The 13,756-nt window shown below is 40.6% G+C and overlaps 1 long non-coding RNA gene across 1 annotated transcript; it reads left to right on the forward strand.

Moving 5' to 3' along the window:
* Positions 1-153: 153 nt before the first annotated feature.
* Positions 154-4,027, forward strand: LOC109286412 (uncharacterized). Its single transcript, XR_002094430.2, has 2 exons — positions 154-244; positions 2,269-4,027. It is a non-coding gene; the product is annotated as an uncharacterized LOC109286412 (long non-coding RNA).
* Positions 4,028-13,756: the final 9,729 nt, after the last annotated feature.

Consider the following 13,756-nt stretch of genomic DNA (forward strand, 5'->3'; position numbering starts at 1 on the left):
CGGCCGGGGGCGCGAGGCGATGTCCGGGGCGGGCGCGTGCGGCTGCGGCAGCTGCAGAGCAGGACCCGCCTGGCGCCAAATCCTTTCACCGAGCTCGCGAGGGAGACGCGCCTCGCGGGGCCGAGCACGCAGCGCCGCCTCGCCCCGCCCCCGCGCACGTATGTACCCCCGCCCCCCCGGCGACGCGCCGCGCGGCGCGCCTACCGTAACTACCGCCGCGCGCCGCGCGCGCCACATCGTTACCGTAAGTACCCGGCGCGGCGCGGCACAACCTGGCAGAGCCGCAGCCCGCCGTTAATCAGAGGTTCTGGCGCATACACGTACACATACAGTCACGTACATGTACACTAGCATACACATAACGTAAGTACACATCCGTGCAAATTCACATACATATGTACATGTACACACGTACGCATACTCATACATTTATATGGTACACACATACACATATGTACACATATTCACATACACTCACCCTCATGCACATGCACACTACATGCATGTGCATACTACACTACCATGCACACTACACTTACACAGTCATGTACACACATACACACACCACTTACACTCGTGCACGCACACATACATTCACACATACACACTCTACACACACATATGTACTCATGTACACACACTACTCGATATGCATGCTACACCTACACACACACTGCAGGCAGCCATCCTGCCCCAGGGAGCATGACCAGCTGCCTCGTGTCAGGGGTAATGGGGCAGGGGAATGATTCGCTACAAGCCCCTCTCAACACAGCAGCCCACCCCACACCCCTCCAACTCTTATCAGTTGATAGAAAAGCGGGGAAATGAGATGGAGTCGGCTGGGAAACCTCAAGTCTCCAGGCCGAGATAGGTGATGCAGGGGAAGACTTTTGCCCCTAGCATGGAAGTTGCTGCAGCTCTAATCTTGCAAGAAAACCTGTGCAGACAGAGCCTGGGCCAGGGGAACCAATGCTGCCAGAGTTTAAGTCTCCCCTGCACACAGAAGCTGGGCCACCCAGCGGACACAAAGCGTCATCCTTCAGACGGTGACAAGGCCACAGTGGCTAGGAAGGCCTTTAGACCAATATATCTTATTCCTTTTGAAGAGGGGAATAAAGTAATGCCAGTGTGTAATGCCTTTATACCAGTGCCTTTATACCCATATACAAGTAATGCCTTTATACCAGTGAATAACCCTCCAAACTGGGGAGGGTGTAACAAAACACTTTGGTAAAGAAGTTGCACCTTAACTGAAAAAGATACACAGCTCTATTTAGACCAAAAGCTCATTTTTCTTTCATATCTACATTCAGCAATAAATTACGACTAAGGGGCTCAAATGCAGTTAGGCTAAGGGACTCCAGCAAGTGCCATTAGGACCCTTTCCCTTCACCCTTGCCTGATGTTGTGACTGACCCACCACTGCTACGTTTGGGGCCAAGCAGAGCCTTCCTCTGTCATAGCCCTGGCCTACATGCTTTGTGCACCACATAACTAGTTCAGTAATAACACACTTACTATTGGCATTAACCAGATGCAGTTAATATCAGTATAAAAGGTATACCTGCCCCTTCCCATACAGGAATAAACTATTTAACAGTATAATGCATCTTTAGGCCTGGCTCCATACTGGAAAAAAAGCTCTCTCAACCGGCAGTCACACTTTTTCTGTTAATATACCAGTAGTAGCTGTATACCAGTAGTAGTATACCAGTAGTAATTGTGTGCATACAATCATACTAGTATAAAGATTTCCTTGTATACACATACCTATAACTCACTTGCTTCCTAAAGCAGGATATATTAATAGTGACAAACAATTTAACTGCAATTATATTTCGAGGGTGTACCATTTTAAATATATAGGATAGTTATTCTGGGTATGTACTGTAAAGCCCCTGACTGCTGCTCAGTCTGTCAGAGAGGCTGAGGCCACCTTAGTGAGCAGCAGCCTCCATACTTGGTCACCCGGAGGCCTCTCTATGAAAGTCCCCAGCATCACTGCATCATGGGATGGCAGCAGCTGGAGTTCCCCTCACACAGAGTATATATAGAATAGAATAAGACGGGGTTACTACAGTCTTTTCCTGAGGGCAGATGCAGCTCAATACCTTTTTACTGCAGAGTAGGAGATCTCAGTTTGCCCCAGAGGTGAGCCTAATGTGCCATTTCAATAACGGTAAAAAGGTCTTAATTTGCAAGGGAAGTAGGAGTTGTTTATTCAATTAACTAACACAAGTCATCTAATATCCCCTTTTCTTGGTATAGATAAACCCAGAATATTTTGCTGAGGTGATGATACCATTGCTCTGAGCAAGGTGAGAGAGTCAGAGGTTACAAACCTGGAAAGGCACTTCAAATCTTAATAGAATAATTATTTCAAGGTGCTTTCCTAAAGTTTACAAGCAGTACTACTTTAGTCCACACACACTGTTTTTAATTGTTTTGCAACTACGAAGCTTAAACACTTAAACATTAACGCCTTAAGTTCAAATACCACCTGGCTTCAAGAGTGGGAATCTGGTTGCAGTACAAGTGCTTGGCTGAGTCCTCACCTCTTGTAGAAAACATACAGATCACAGTTCTCACCGGTACTTTATTTCCCTAGGTTGCAGTGTTCTTGAGGGCCCTCATTCAAGTTCAAAGTTCAAAACTTTATGGATCCTCACTAGCCCAGGTTATGGATTCATAGCTCCTGCCTTATGCACCTATCTGCATACATATACCTCTATCTTTAAAATGTACACCAACGTAGACTTAGAGTGCAGTCCTACTCTGAAAAACTAAAAATGCATTTTTCTCTCTCATGACATCTGCTCCCTGCATATATGCAGTCGACTTTAGTAACAAGTTCTTATCACTTTGTACTCCTGTTGCCATGGAGAATGAAAACAGCTAGAAGCTTTTAATGCACATAAAGAGATTGTTTACTTACCTCAAGACGTTCAAACCCCAATGTCTAAACTAAGAATCCTAACTATAGCAATACGCATCCAAGTAGAAACGGTATAATTTTATGAAGGACAATCAATGCTGAGAGGGAAGAAAGAGGGTAGCTACAGGTGTTAATGGGAAATTTAGCTCAAGTTGAGATCACAGTAATAAATTCAGGTCCTGTTAATAGAAGCAGAACAACATTCAGTAAATTTTTACAGGGATAGCAGGGGGCACATTTTGACCTACAAAATCCTTATCACCAACAATTGTGGTTGAAGAGGTGAGAGTCCTGGTTAATTTTCAAGTCCAAGATGATTTAGTGACATTGGACTTTTTTTTTGTCCCACCCTCATTAAAAAAGGGCAGGGCCCACCTTCATTAAAAAAGGGCAATCATACTAATTTTTTCTGTTGTGCACAATTGTCAGATGGTCACCACTCTCAAAGCAAGAACATATCCCCTGAACTGATATGTCCTCACTAGGCACGTCTATGCATGATGCTACATCACCATAGCAATTCACTACGGTGATGTAGGCCTGCGGGCAAAAACTGTGATGCAGCTATGTCGCTGTAGTGATGTGCTCCCCCATTATAGTGCGTCACTACAATGACATTGTGCCTAAAAATAACTGTGTAGCATGCGGGGCATGGTACAGGCTGTTACTGTGCCATCATTTAGTACTTCCCAAAGGAAGTACTAAATGATGGCGCAGTAACAATGGCACTATAGTGTCACATGTAGATGCACTCCCTGAATCGTATTTATGTCAGAAGTTTAGCTAGTTTTCTAGTTTTGCTATAGATCTGCTTTAACAAGAAAAAGTTATTTGATTAATGTGTTTCCCATTCTTCTCCCCCTTTTTAACTCAGGTGGCTGAAGGGATTTTCTGCTCAGGATTTCAGCATAACCTTCTGACAGGCCATGTAGAAAAGTTTTCTCCATCCTCAAGTCAACAGAAGAATACAAACCTCTGAAAATAGAAAGCTTAGTGCAAATGGTGTCATCCTTAACATGTGAGGTAACTGCTTACATAGCAGCAACTGCTGTAAAAAAAAAACACCCTAGCAATAAAAAGTTAATAATTGGATTCCTCTGGATTCAAACCTTCTCTCAGAAGTCATACATTCTTCTGTCTCAAGGCATAAAACAGTTTTCTGTATTTAATTTAGAAGGTGCTAAACTTTCTATAAATAGTAGAGATAAAATGTACTGTGTTTTTTTTATGTTTATTCATTCATCAGATCACGACATGTCTGTTCCCTCTAGTTAGTCTGTAGTCTTGTTTTTAAAGTTACTTTATTTCTCTTTCCTGACACTATCACTTCCTAAAGGGAACTGCATCTTTCAAGACAGAATCAAGTGTCTTTCTATTCTTCCCATACTTAATTGTTTCAATTTGATATTCCCATGTACCGAGTCTTTTGGTCTGTTTTTCTTCCTCTGTTTTCACCTCTTCTCACTAAAACCCTGGGTCTCCTCTGATTTTGCTCTTCCTCTTCCATTGTTAGCCATGAGGGGTAATTCTCTTTCTTCTTGGTTCCCTCACTGTTGTCTCTTCTTAATGGTCCTGCCAGAGGCAAGGATTTTTTGGGTTGATATCTTTTATTGGACAAGTGGCATAGTTGGAATAAAGCTAGACAACCTTTGCATTTGAAAGCTTGTCTAATCCTTGTCCCAGTGATGCAGTTGGTCCAATAAAAGATTGTCCAGGAATTTTATGGGAGACAAGGATTTTTGGAGGTTGGTATCTTTTATTGGACCAACTGCACCACTGGGCCAAAGTTTAGACAAGCTTTCAAATGCAAAGGTTGTCTAACTTTATCCCAACTATGCCATTATTACCAGGAGTAACTAGGAATAATGGCCACAAGTCGATTGAGAGTAGGTTCAGGCTAGACATTAAGAAGCACTACTTCACAGTCAGGGCGGCTGGGATCTGGAACCAATGTCCAAGCAAAGTGGTGCTGGCTCCTACCCTGGAGGTCTTTAAGAGGAGGTTAGACGAACACCTTGCTGGGGTTGTTTGACCCCAGTACTTTTTCTTGCCATGGCAGGGGGTCAGACTTGATGATCTGCTTAGGTCCCTTCCGACCCTACCAACTATGAAACTATGAAACATTTGTCCAATAAAATATGTCAACCCCCCAAAATCCTTGTCTCCCATATAATTCCTGGACCATTAAGGTTACAACATTACTGAGACTATCATAGTTTTCCTGCAATAACTCTTACCCTCCCCTCTCTCCCTGTGCACATGAACTAGGGCAGAGGGTAGATAAAAGTCATACTTAATATTTCCCACAAGTCCATGTATGCTCTTTGAATACTTCTCATTCTGACTGAATTCTGATACACTTCTATTTAAGACGGCGATAATTATTCCATTGACTTTAATACATTTTAAATTAAACTGTGGGTGAAAGCTAGGTTGTCTGATCTGCATCCTAGCTCAGGCTCAGCATGGATCAGGTAGATTCATAGCCTGGATCATGTAGATTTACCTCTGCCATATGCTGGGCAAAGTAGCATGGATCTTTTGGTGCCAGATAAAAATTCTTCCTTTCTATGCTTCCTTGACACTGGTCTTCTTACACTATTCCATTTCCTATTACCTTGGATTCTAAGCATCATTTTACCCATAAGGCCTCTTTTCTTTCCCTTCCCTAAACCTGCATCTGAAGTGGGTTAATTCCTACTGCTTTCAGACTTGCAGTATCAACATTCAGTCTCTTTAAAGCAAAAACAATCAGCTTTCTTTTAGAATGGCAGGAGAGTGTGCATGCCAAGTCAGTCACTTCCCTTCTACATTTCACATCCTCAGATCTAGTCAGAAATTTTTCAGTGAAAACCAGGGGTGTTGGTTGTAGCTGTGTTAGTCTAAGGACATAGGCAGGCAAGGTTCTTTGGGTAAATGTGATATTTTTATTAGACCAACTAAATAGTTGGAAAAAATGTTCTTTGCAAGGCCTGTACTTGTGTGCCATGAACCTGAAGATTAGTTTTCAGGGGTACTGTTTCAAGTAGAGTTGAGAATGATTAATGATTCTGAAATTCAGGCTGCTAATTGTGATTTGGTACTGATCTTAAATGCCAGGGCTTCCTTTGTTTTACTTCTACATAGTAATTTCTACTAGATTATCCGTAAAGACCAAGATATTTAGATTACTTTGCTTCTGCTCCAGAGAATGCCAGGTCTCTGTACTGTTTGAATTTTTCAGTTATTTCACTAAGCACAGTGAAATGGTTACAGAGACCTAGAATGCCATCTGTATCCCTCTGCAGATCTTCCACATACACTTGCCCCACTACTCTGGGACAAAACAAGCAGTATGTGATAGTGAAGTCAAGAGAGAACTTGGGGGCAGAAACAAGAGGCATATTTGGTATAAATTTCAAGGAAAGCCCTCCCATAGGTGTCAAGGGAAAGGTTTCACACTGGAATGGGACCACGCCTTCCATGCTAAACTAGATGACCATCCACACTAGGCACCCTCTGTCCCTATAAAGGCCAGGATGTTTCTTTTGTAAATAAATTGTTTGGCCCCTGTCAGAGCCTGAAACTTGTGGCTTAAAGGAGTAAGTCCTGAGAGGACATTTTTTGGATTCTGAATGCTCTTCAGCATTCAAAGACACTCCAGACTTGCAAGATTGAGACTGATAAGAGGTATGCACCTTCCCTCCCTAAACTGCAAAGGACTTCCTGTTACTTATGCAGAGCCCAAGTACAGTAGGTGTAGCTGAGAAAGTCATATGATGTCACAGAGAACTAATGTGAAGAAGGCATTCAGGTCAGGGGAACCACCCACCCTAACTTTTGTGAGGTCTTTTTAATGATTCCCTCCTCCCCAGTCACAGTCTTCCTGGATCGGGGTCAGGACTTTTTCTACTTGGAGAGAATAACTCAAGTGTCTCTTAAGTGCAAAATCTCTTGATTGGGCAGTTAGGCTGATGAGAGTAAGTAGAGAGCTGGGTCATCTTCCAAAATAAAGAACTGCCTTCCTGAGAAAAAGTGATCAGAAACAACAGTCCTAAGAGAGGCATTAGTTGTTCTAAAAGGGTTTTTATGAGCAATCATAACTAGGTTTAAGAGCTAAGTGTCACTTCACTATGTGTCACAGGGCACCCTTACACGTGCTATATGACTGCAAAGTACCTGCCAGCACTGTGGATTGTTTTCAACCCTACTGCACAGTAGTTCGTTGCTACTGCACAGTAGTGGCAGCATCACTGTTAGTACCTGCCAATGCTACATCACCATAGTGATGAGCTATGTCGCTGTAGCTTGTTGTTATGTCGATGTAGCATCTCATGTAGACATGCCCGCTGTACACAATTTCACAAAAACCATCAGGCTAACATACCTGGCTAATATTGCTGGATACCACAGAAATTAAGGTCTAGTCCCTTTCCTCACAAAAAAGAATAGCACTGGTCATAACTCTTCTCCATTTTTGTTTTGATCATGAACTCAGCATTATAGCATTATCATCAAATAACAATATTGCTGAAACTCCACCTGTGGAATTGGCTGGATTGGAACATTAAGCGTGAATTAACATTTGTTGTCTAATATGCTTTAAAACTGTTTATTTTCTTGATCTAGGCATGTCCTGTGACTAAAGCAATAGCACTTCCACAGTTTCTTAGATCTTACTAGTAGGAAGCCTGTTCTTATTCTGGCTTGCTTGCTGCCCTTAGTTTCTCCAAGTCTGGAAGAGGTATAGAGCTGTCAGGCAGGCAGCATTACACTACACTCCTGTAGTTACTCACATGGGAGTGTTCAGATTGGGAAGGAAAAACAGCTAGATCCTGAAATGTTCTGTCTCTCTAATGCTGACTTCAGACATTAACTCAACAAGGCTGCTACTGTTGAATGTCCCGGGGGGAGCTAACCTAACATCACAATAGCAGGAACAGCTCAGAATCAGAGAGGTGTCAAGCTATTTTTCTTTTGGTAATTTGGACAGCTACACAACAGCATCTGCCCAAATGAAATAATGGGACAGTGGTAAAGGAAGAGGAAGAGAAAATAGAAACTAGGAAGGGTAGAAGGGAAGAGTGAAAAGAGGGAATAATGCCTTCATTATACAAATTTTGCTATTCAGGAAATAAGGAAAAAACCTATTTGCCAACACACAAATTTGTACGGGTAATAACAATATACCTACCAATATTTAAAACCATTTTAACACCTTGAAGTTCATATTAAACTTTCTGATTTTAAGAGACTATACTTCAAATAGAAAAGCTTACAATGGGTCAGCAACCCCCGGCACACGTGCTGAGAATGGCACGCAAGGCCATTTTGCTTGGCACACCACCACCAGCCCAGGATCTAAGCAGCTGCTGCTAGCCATGGAGCCCAGGCTGCTCCCAGGAGGCAACTGGGAGGCTGCAAGCCCTGCTGCAAGCAGACCAGGCTTCATGGGCCAGCTGCAGCCAGGAGGCTGCAAACAGCTGCTCCAGGCTCTGACATGTCGGCACTCTGGCACCTTCCAAGGTAGACGTGGTTTTTTCAGCACTCCAGCCAAAAAACGTCGCCTACCCCGGCTTACAAGATACCATTAGAAAAATGAATAAAGCATGTTGAATTATGTTCTCTAGTATGTTTATCAGCCAGTGCCACCATACTGGATATATTTTTGCTCAATTGCCTTTTATTTTGGAAGTGGAGCAAAAAGAAGAAAGAGAATAACATAATAGATACAGCAACAACTGGAATACTTCCATTAAAACAATAAGATGATTGCCAGTGAACGGGTACAGTTGACTTATTTAAAACAAAATAGAGAATTACCAAAATGAGCTAGAGACCCCCTATTAATTTTATTCCTTGTCAAAACAAAGAACACTTTCACATGCAGAAGGAAATATCAGAACAAAAAAGTTGCACTTAACCTTGCTGTTCCACCTCCATAGTCTAAACATACTTCTGGGAGTGCAGCTTTAAAAGAGGGAATACAAAATCCTGGAGCAGGTTTTTAAAAACAGAATTAGATATCCCATAAGGGCATGCTGCTTTAAAGAAACAGTATATGTGACACGTACAAATATCCTCAAAAAACATGGAAAAACACTTTCCTATTGATCTTCCTGTAAAGTAGCAGATACTTCTAATATCTAATTAACAATTGTTCAGGTCAATTAAAATGTTCCCAGACTCGGATTTATAGGCAGGAATCCTTTAATTCCTGGGTCAGGCAAAAAACGTATCTCTAGAATCCCCAGCTCTTATTATTTACGATGTAAGGTCCCATCTTCATAGCTGAACTGTTGCACATATACAGCTCAGCACAGGTACGAATATGCTTTCAGATTTTGTGAGTTCTCTTTCACATAAAGAAAAATCATGCCTGTGACAGAACAAGTTTTTGATCCAGGACTCTCTTCATACTTCACAGTAAGGTACAAAATGGCCACCAATGAAAGGAAAAATAATTTAAAAACCATGATTAGGACAACATATTATACTTATGAGGGCAGTTGTTTAGCAATCTTATTAACTACAATACAGGGTTACAGAAATAAAAATCAAAAACTGGTTGTTTGTTAAATGACAACAGTGGACTTACCTATCACAACATTTAAAACCAAAAACTTGAAAGCAATGGAATTCATAGTTTAAAAAATGAGGAGGAGGAAAAAGAAAAGATAATTTTACACCAAAAGCAACCCCAAAAGGGAGGAGAACCGGAGGCTACATGAAGTCCACAAGGGATCTTTTCTCGCCAATTTATTTTATATGGAAGATGTTCAAATAGTCTAATGGTTAAGGGAAATGCCATTATAAACAATGCCAAATATAAACAAAACTCAGAAGATCTGAAAATGAAGCAATTATCTCTTCAGTCTCATATGAAGGTACACAAGCACAAGGCACAAGATAGTATTAATTAATCACTTTGGAATAAACCTTTTTCCTTCAATCTCTTGTAACTTTTATCTAGTCTTTGGGACCAGACGCCCAAACTTCACAAAGCCCAGTATTTTTTTTAGCTTCATAGCATTTAGTTCTGTAGATCACTGCCCCAATAAGTTCAAACTCTTCAATTAAATGTATGCCATGTCTTAGTAACTGAAAATAAATCAGAAATCACCTTTGGTTCATTACTTATTTGAAGAAACCTTATTGTGAAAAGGTGTTTTAGGAATTTTTGCGTTTATGATTTCTCTTTGCATTTCCAGTTTCTTTGTTTTTGTTCATAAGTTTCCCAATATTTCTTCATGCTTTAAATTTGTTACCTAATTACCTACCCTCAGTGGTTACCTTCATAATTATTCCAGTTGTATAGTAATTTCCTAAATCATGATATGGTAAGGATAACTGAAATCTGGTGGGATAGTTCATCTAATGGGATTATTGATATGGATGGGTATAGCACTGGACAGGGAGGATGTGTGGCCTTGCATATTAAGGGGCGGTACACATGTCCTGAGGTCCAATACAAAGTAGGAAGTAGATTTATTCAAAGTGTTTGGGCTAAGATAAAAAGGGAAAATACCACGGGCTGACATTGTGGTGGGTATCTATTGTAGACCACTAAACCAGGAGAAGAATGTAGACGAGGCTTTTTTTAAACGACTGGAGCAGCTAAAATTATAGCAGCTAAAATTATAGCATAAAATCACAGGACCAGGTGGTTTTGGGGGAACTTTAATTACACTGATCCCTACTGGTAAGGTAGTGCAACAGAAAACAGAGAGTCCAATAAGCTTTTAACTTCTGTTTGGGACAGCTTTTTTGGCACAGATGTTGGAGAAACCCATTAGATGGGAGGTTCTTTTGTGCGGCAATATGTTCCCTCGAGAAAAGGAGACTTCACTGGAGTCACATTAGGGCTCTTTTTATTTATTTATTTATTTATTTATTTTGTAGCAGGAAGGACTTTAACCACTCTGATAATTAGACCTCTGAATGCTGGGTGTTTGCCATGACAAAAAGGGAAAAGTTCAAAAAGAGGTTATAGCATACAATATTTTAATTGCAAAGAAGGATATTGCATGGGAAATGAGTCAAATATGTAAAACATCCTGTATTTTTAAAGGTAAAAATGTATCAAATCATGCAAAAGGAATCAGGACTTGTGGTAGAGGTGCTATCTAATTCCTTTTGCCTCTAGACCAATATGGTTACAACCTGAATAACTCAAATCATGCAATTTACACATAAATAATAGCTTGAAACTATTAAAGACACTTATATTTTACTACTCCGAACAAATACAGAACCACATTTGTAAAAATTAATGGCAAAGCTTTACTCTGACAGGTTTACTGGGATGACAAAGTCCTGATTATTTTAAAGTAAAGGCAAAGTTTTTGTCCCAGAGGCTGCAAGTGCAACCAACAACATGGCCTCTGATCTTCTTTACTTTGGAAGTATCCTTCTGATTTCAGTCATCTTTTGCCAGCCACTAGGAGAGGAAAAAACTATAAAATATTTTAGAGACTAAAACCGAAAAAGTGAAAGGATTAAAATTGGAGAGTGGAAAAACATATACAGAAGTAAAAATGAGATCACTTCTCATCAGGGTAAACCTCTGGCTTAGACAAAAGGAAGCTGTAATTTGTGCATGTGGAGTTTATCCCTTGAACTCAATGGGACCATTCAAATGGATAGAGTTAAGCACTGATGATGAATATTGTCAGGTACATACCTGACTGCCAGCAAGACAGGCTTTTATCTATCAGCTTTTAAGACCTGACAAAATGGGAATTGCTAGAGCCTTCTCTTTTTTTCCTCTTCATCCCTCTTTCAAGGCTCAAAACCATTTTCCCACATTATGGTTACAGAATTAAAGTTAATCTTTCTCTCTTTTTTTGCCTTTGTCACATATCCATCTTTTTTCCCCCCCTCATCCATTTTTCTACTGTTTCTGGTCTCCTTTCCAAATTGTTTTATCTAATTTTCACTTCTGTGTTAGTTTTTTCCACTCTTCACTGTTTTAATCCTTTCTCTTTTTTGTGTTCAGTCTCTAATATTGTTATTTTATAGTTTTTCCTCTCTTTCCAATACACAGTCGCCTTTCTGTCTCTTAGTAAAAACTGCACCTGCATCGTTTCTCTCAAAGTCCCAGGTATCACCCATTTACCTTCCCTTTGGATTTCTGAAGCTCTAGTGCACATACTAGTGGATACTGTTGCTTTTATTGCTACATGTGATTGCAGCTCTAGCTTTTTTATACTGGGGAGACCTGTGAAACATTACCCACCTCCACTATATGTTCAGCTTCAGTCCATTATGATCACATCACTGTGGAAGGGGATAAATGGATAGCAAAAGGAATTTGGGAAACAATGCCCTAAATGCAACAGAAATCATGTCTAGCCTTGAGTAAAAGGTATTGTTTTAAAATGTTATTTAATAGACTTTCTGTATAGAGAAACAAGGGACTTTTTTGTGGCCGGGGATGATATCTTTTATTGGACCAACTCTAACCAACTCTATACTGGAAGAAAGATAAGCTTTTGGGTACCAAGTGCCCTTCTTCAAGGGTCTAACATAGCTAGTACTCAAAAAGACCTTGCTTCTCTCATAATTCTTGGACCATCCCAGTTACAACACTGCTCCACCCCTACTTGTATAGGGGAAACCTAGTTGTGTGCAGTCAGTAGGTTTATCCCAACTCTTGATGTGAAATGGAGCCTATATGTTTGCACCTGGGTCTGTCATAATAGACAACACTGAGTTTTGCAAGGGTCTATCATCTAATGGTCACAGCCAATTTTGTGTGTATTTGTATGGATTTAAGAAAGGTGGTACTCTACAAAAAATGTAACTCTTCTTCTTTAAGGGAGTAAATATTATCATCAGTATTTACAAAGAAGGAAGCAAAAGATTATAGACACCATAGGTCAGAACCAGTTAGAGTGCAGGAGTCCCTTATCTTAGTCCTGTTCCTACTTAACAAGACTACACAGTCTAATATGTGACTGAGCTGTCCTTCCTTTTAACCACAATCTTATGAGCTGCCACTGTCTGGGAGGGAATTTGTAATAGTTCATCAGTAGCAACATGGAGGCACTTCTAAACTTAAGCTACAGAATAGTATCTTCTCTAGAATCAAGAAATACCTAGGCTACTGCTGAGAGTATTAGGGCTGTCGCAAATATGAATTTTTGCAGATAACAGCTGGCCGGGGAGTTCTGAATTATCAACGAACTTTGGGGAAAAATGAATTACTAATCTAGTGCTCTTATGTAATAGTTTTTGAAGTTATCTTTATAAAGATAAAAATTTTACTCTTTATAATATAAAAGCTGAGAGATGCCTTTGCATTTCTAGGTCTCTCAAACCAGAGGGGAAGCTGATATCTGCAGGCAGTTAACTTTACATTTGCAAATACTATGGTGACATCTTCCTGGATAGACAGAAAGGTAAAGGTAGAGCTGTAGAAGTGAACCTTTGTAGCAATATGTTCCTCAGAGAAAGGGGACTTCACTGGAATCATGCGAGGGCTTTGCTGGGGAATGCTCCAACCACTCTGGTAACTAGACCTCCAAATTTATTATGGGGATTCTGCCTGCCAGAATTATTCCAGAGTATATAGCTTCTTTGAGTAAGAGAACAGGAGATAATTCTTAGCATCATAAAAGATCAGAAAAAATCACATTCATTATCTCCATGGCTACCAAATCTATTCATCAGCAACTTGGCAGATCTGTGGTTGCCATTTTTAAGGTTTTGCAGATACATTGCTCAGTGTAAAGATTAATAATAATCAGAGCTTCCTATGTGAGTTGCTGTAACAGAAGGAGCATGTATTTGACCTTTGTTCAAAAGGAAGAACCTGTTACAGCAGTAGCTTACCACGCT

The sequence above is a fragment of the Alligator mississippiensis genome, chromosome 1 (assembly GCF_030867095.1).
Source record: "Alligator mississippiensis isolate rAllMis1 chromosome 1, rAllMis1, whole genome shotgun sequence".
NCBI classification, from domain to species: Eukaryota; Metazoa; Chordata; order Crocodylia; family Alligatoridae; genus Alligator; species Alligator mississippiensis.